The sequence below is a fragment of the Setaria italica genome, chromosome II (assembly GCF_000263155.2).
Source record: "Setaria italica strain Yugu1 chromosome II, Setaria_italica_v2.0, whole genome shotgun sequence".
Lineage (NCBI taxonomy): Eukaryota > Viridiplantae > Streptophyta > Magnoliopsida > Poales > Poaceae > Setaria > Setaria italica.
In genome coordinates, this window is record NC_028451.1 from 1,116,713 (window position 1) to 1,122,699 (window position 5,987).

At 39.1% G+C, this 5,987-nt stretch overlaps 1 pseudogene; it reads right to left on the reverse strand.

The window, feature by feature from the left end:
* Positions 1-254: 254 nt before the first annotated feature.
* LOC101759011 lies at positions 255-1,992 on the reverse strand (annotated as a pseudogene).
* Positions 1,993-5,987: the final 3,995 nt, after the last annotated feature.

Below are 5,987 nucleotides of genomic sequence, written 5' to 3' on the forward strand. Positions count from 1 at the left end.
TGCTACATGGAGTAGAGGCAATTGATCCTGCAATTCGTTAATCTCATGAAAATACATGCCTCACAACCATTGACTCTGTTGTAACTTGTGGCATCCTATAAAATATTGCATGCCCTCCAACATAACCCTGATTATGATAAAATTGACAGTGTCACTCCATTTTCTCTGGAATTGACGGCTATAGTTTTTAGCTCTTGGAGCTCACCAGTATATCCAAGACTCATTCTAAAACTTCTCATGATCTCAATTTTGCCCATAAGGACGCTACCAAAGTCAACAAATTCATAGTATCTAGAGTGAAACTGATAAGAATGAATTCATTATCTGTCATACAAGTCAAAGTCGCACATTATTCTGTTTATTATACTAAACACATCATATCATGACTTTATGCTGTAAGTTGTGACCTGTGATACCCTAACAAACATATACATAAGCTTGATAGTGAAATATTAACGAAGTGTGTCTCCATCTTTCATAGAACGCTTCCTCTTGGCTCCTCCAGCTTTTAGCTCCAGAATTTCACAAGTACCAGCAAAGCTATGGTAGGGCGGTATCGAAGACCTCCATGATAGGAACTCAAATTTCCCACTAGTCTTAAAAGTTCCATACATCACATCTTGGAATCTTATCTTTGGAACCTTGTCCTGTCTAGAGCATTGATATTGATGATAAATAACGAAAACTTGAGAAGGCGTAGCCAGTCTTCTGAGATGCGCAGGTCTGTTTTGGTTCAGAAGATCGAATGGATGCTCACCAAATCTAGAGACATGCTTATGGAAAAAGCCTCTCAAGAAGGCCACAATCTTGCACCAAAATTGTACGTCAAAGTTGTCCCTCAGCAAACTAGCCATTATGTTTGCGCCTATGAAGTAGCAGTACAGCATCTTGGCTATCTCCATGGCCAGGTGCGTGAGCCTTGGGTGCATCTCAGGATCCATACTTCCGAATGTAAGCGTCTTGAAGAAATACCAGTATGCCTCATGGGGGAGAAACTTTAGAGTCAAAGCTCGTGTTGTTCCAAACTTTACAATACTGTCAAACCGGCTTGTAACTATGATTTTACTACCTCTTGGCGCATACCTTTTAGAGGCAGAATACAACCTACCCCATGCCTCTTCATTAATAAGATCCCCAATTAGCTCAATAACAACAAGCAATCTTGCCTCCAAGTTCGATTCAGACACACGATTTTGATGTTTTAGTTCACATTCATATCTAAAAGTAGCTAGCTCATCATCTGTGAAAGTCTGGATGTGGAAGAACAAGATTTCTGAGAAACGTGCACGTACTCTTTCATCCTTGCAAACATGAGCGACAAGGGTGCTCTTCCCAACATAGCTTGGTCCAACAATTGGCAGAACCTCCAATTCTTCATCAGCGCCATGAGGCTGTACGTGCAACAGGAAGTTGATGACTAGCTAGCTGTGCTTCCAACTGGCGGCCAAACATACAGTTGGCCAGCTGGAGATGCATGCTGTAAGGCTGGCGGTACAGGCAAGGGTAGTTCGTCAAGAACAGTACGAGCTCATTTACATCAAGGATCATGGAGCTCAAATTGTCAAGTGCCCCTTGCAGATCTTTCAAAGTCTTAGCACCTCTACTGTAGAGACGCATTGCAGAATTTACTTTGGACAAAGATGAAGAGCGACTCACACCCTGATTATTGGCGCCCTCCTCGTCTTGGTGAAGTTGGCATCTGAAGGTGTCGAGCACATAATGGCTCCAGTGCACGGCGTCTCTCAGCATGACCAGCTGGAGGAGCATAGCTTGGTTTGTGATGTGCCGCCCCTTTGCCTCGTCGATGATGACTTGTGCCCGAAGCAGGACCCTGCGGAGGCGATCCTCCACGTCAAGTGTTGTCGGCTTGGAGAGTTTGCTAATGAAGAAATTTATGGATCTAGTGGTCAGCTCACCAAGGATTGCAGAAATAAAACTCTCCATTCTCTCTCTCGAGTGGGATGAAATGGTAGAGATGTATCAAGAAAAACTCTAGAGTGGTTTCTTTTTTATGGAACAGGAGGTGTTACCCCCTACTGGTTATGTATATATTATAGGTCAGAGTGGTTACTAGTTCAAGTCATGCAGGTCAGTCCAGTTCAATAGTCCATGCACATGTGTTGACTGTATTCTTCCTGATTGACAAGCACTGAATGCGTTTTTTCCCAGCTCCATTTTTTCTTCCAGCTTTCCTAAGGGGCACTGAGATAGAAACAAGTGTCAAGTCTCGTACCAGTTAAAGTGGTACAAAGTCGATGATGCACAAAGAAGACTAGTAAAGCATTAGAAAAATTGTGTTGACTGAAGCATTGGTTTTGCCATTTTACCAGATAACAATCATGTACACCATGAATTTCAGGTTAGAAGCAGACCATATAAGCCAATGTTTCTTTTAGTCTTCTAATACGACTATATGTGAGTGAAGCATGGTCAAAGAAAAAAATGGTGGTCAGTTTCAAGGCCACGGCACAGGGATGTAAAGCCAACCATACTGCTTTGTTAAACTGAACTGGTTAATAGAGATTCAGTGCTAATCTCTATATTGTGCCAAATTATCTGATGCATGTAAAACCAACCATAGTACTGCTCTATTAAGCTGAAATGCTGAAATGCTTAATAGAGATTCGGTGCTAATTTTATGTCAAGATATCTTAAGCTTACGATGTCTTTTTATGTGAATTCAGTGCTAACAATTCAAGGATATATGTTTGCGTTGAGTGCAACCCTCCGCGTCGGTGTGGTTATTTCAAAAAGCACTGGTCCTTCTTTGGCATCATAGTTTAACTCTCTGCTCTCGATAAGTCCACTTTCTACATCATAGTTCATTGCAGATACCCTTCATTTCTATATAGAGAAGGATTAGTGTAACGATTAGTTTTTCAGATCATGGAGTCTAAACTTTCGTATGAGGATGCTTGGAATGGGCAATCAAAGAGAGCGTATATTAAAAATTCACTGTGAAAGTTGTTTTCATGCTCATGTTATTGCTGTAAAAAAATCATCTCTCGTAGCACATATATACAATAACCATGAAGACGAACCTAATGCGTAGGACAGTAGCGTCTTATGCTATGCTATCTATATATCGAAAATCAAAAATAAGTGCATCGTTATATTTGAATTGTGTGTGGAACCAATAATAAGATCCTTTAGTAATTCAGGTAAAAGCTTTGAAACAAATACTTAATTAGTATATCGACCTATTTGAATTAGGTGGATTTTTCTTTTGCCCGTTGCAACACACGGGCACGATCTGGGCTGATTGCCCGTGTGGATGAAGCACAAGCACATGATTTGTCAACAGCCGACCCCTTTGTAGGGCTTCTAGGGGTGCACCGTTTTGATGGAACTTGATTAGTCACTTGTCTGCAGTATTTTAATATTTGGTGTCTCTATTCCTAGAATATTGTAATTTGTCAATAGACTGATATATTCTGTTATAACCAGACCTCTTCATCTAATCTTTCTTGACATGGGGCAAATTGTTCTTGTAGGTAAGGAATGCTTGTAGCTTTGCTTCCCGTTAATCAATTGAATACTTTTGATTTCACATGAATGATGTTGTCCAGATTTAGTAGCGAGAGGAATAACAGAATTATTTGGGCTTATTTTCATATTATTATTATCATCTTGTTGAATGCTTCGTATATTGCAATATAAATATTTTATTGCCCGTAGCAATGCACGGGCATGATCCTAGTTATAATAACAACCTGACTTGCGTGCCTTCCTTAGCAACCAGCAACTAGTTGCAGATAAAAGTTGTTTCCATGGTTTCCCTGACCTATCCATCCAACTACCCAGGAAAAAGAAAGTAAAGCTTTCAGGTGGAGAAGAACCAAACATAACAACTGCAATGCGCCAACAAAGTGAGCCTGGAGAGAAATTTGTACTCTTACTTCTTATGATAATTTTTGATAAAATAATTTTCTTTTGATAATATAGCATTCAGGCACAAGTAACAATGTCAGGGATTACTTCTTCAGTATTGTGCTCAAGCCATGAAGCCATAGCCCACATGATGTTGAACCAAGACATGGCAACTCAACAGTCTTTTCTTCCTCATAATTCAGAACTCATACACAAGGCAAGTTGTTCGCACGTGATAAACCTAGCAACATCTAAAGTCAGTGGTATCACCGGCTTTTCTCCATTGCTGCCTCAGATGCCCCACAGGAATACGGCATACATGAATTCCATCATCATCAATTTGTTACGTCATTAGGTGCATTTGTTGATGGGGATTTGATTGCACATTTTCATTATGGACAAGGGCCAAACCAAATACGAGATTATCAGAGATGATTGCGCGCGTAGTGGAGTCTAGGGATTTAGTCTATGAATAAATACCTTGAGGTGGAAATCTGGAAGGCGCGCGTAGTGGAGTTTCCTATGCAAATTTTGCACCGTACGCCCCAGCTCAGTCCCAGCTTTTGCTCCCACCACCGCCGCCGCGTTCTTCCCTTCGGGCGGTAAGAGCAAAGCCCCACCTCACCAATTTCTCCGCTCAGGCTCTACTCCTCTACAACTCACCGCCTCCAATGGCTGCCAATCCTGAGCAGTGGGCACCAGGTAGGCAAGTGAGCTGAGGCAGAAGAACATGACCGGCTGCTAACCTGCAACACGTGAAATGGGCCTTGGGCCTATACACGTTCAATGTTAGACCTAGCCTTTTCTTTGGGCCTTCCCTCTCCGACAGGCGTTTTATTTTCTCTTTGCTAGCGTGCGGTACTAGTATACATCGCGTATGCGATGATTTCTTCATCTATCGCATGAAAGAACGTGTACGTGGGCTGTTGGGTAAACTACGTAGCCCAATAATCTTTTCAGTGCAGCAGGAGCCTACGACCATGCACGCATCTAGACAGAAGTGAATCATTCGATGTCAGAGTGGTTGTTGCATGGACTTTTTTATCTCTTCTTCCTCTTCTTTTGATGCATACGATTGCTACTGATTTTGTTGTGTGGTTGTGCATGCAAGCATGTCAAAGCCCAACGCGTCCCTCTCTATTTTCTCCTTCTCTTATTTCTTTCCTTTTTATTGAAGGCTGTTTTTTCTATTATTTTCTTTCTTCCTTGTGTTTATCCATTTATTTTTTCTTTCCATTTGTTCCTTTATTTAATTCCAACACTTTGCCTTATCGTGTTCCGTTTCTTTTTTCTTCTTCTTTTTTCATTCTATTCATTTCCTTCCATGTTTTTTCTTCTTTCATGTTTACCTTTTCCCTTCTTATGTCAATGTGATTTTGCGCTTTCTGTTTCCTTGTGTTTAGGTAGTTATTTTGTATCAAATTAGTTTTGTGAGTTCTCATACAAATTGTTTTAGATATTTATTCTCTATATAAAATTATCTATTCACGTGTGTGTATATATTTTGTTCACATTTACAGATTTATTTGTTCATGATGTTATTATATTTCTTTGATTTATATACTAAATTGTTCAACAGTCATGATATTTTGTTCACTTTATAAAATAAATTATTTGACAGTAAAAATGATGTTATAATATTTTTTTGGGATGTTAATTATTTATTATTTTATATAAAATAAATTATTAGTTTGTAATAATAACTAGTTTACATGTGGTTCCTGCTTTTTTAGATTGATTTGATTGTGATGCTAAATTATTTGTTGGATCATTTAGACTAAGTTGTTCGACGTTGTGGATTTATTCGATTTATTTGTTCATGATGTTCAGTTTTTATGTTTTTTCTTGTACAATCAAATGTTTGTGATGCTGCGTCTTTTTGTTCACATTATGCTATTTTTTGCTCATCATGTTTAATATTTTGTTCTCAAAAAGGTTGATTTGTTCGTGGTATTCAAGAATTTGTTTGCATTACTCACAACTAAATAATTCTTATTTAAAAAATATTTTCAAAAAAAATATTATCAAAACATAGTCAAGTGGGGTCTTGTTTTTAAGATTTTGTCATAAGAAATACAGTGGTGCCATCGAAATCCAATTTGGATGCTCGGTTTATG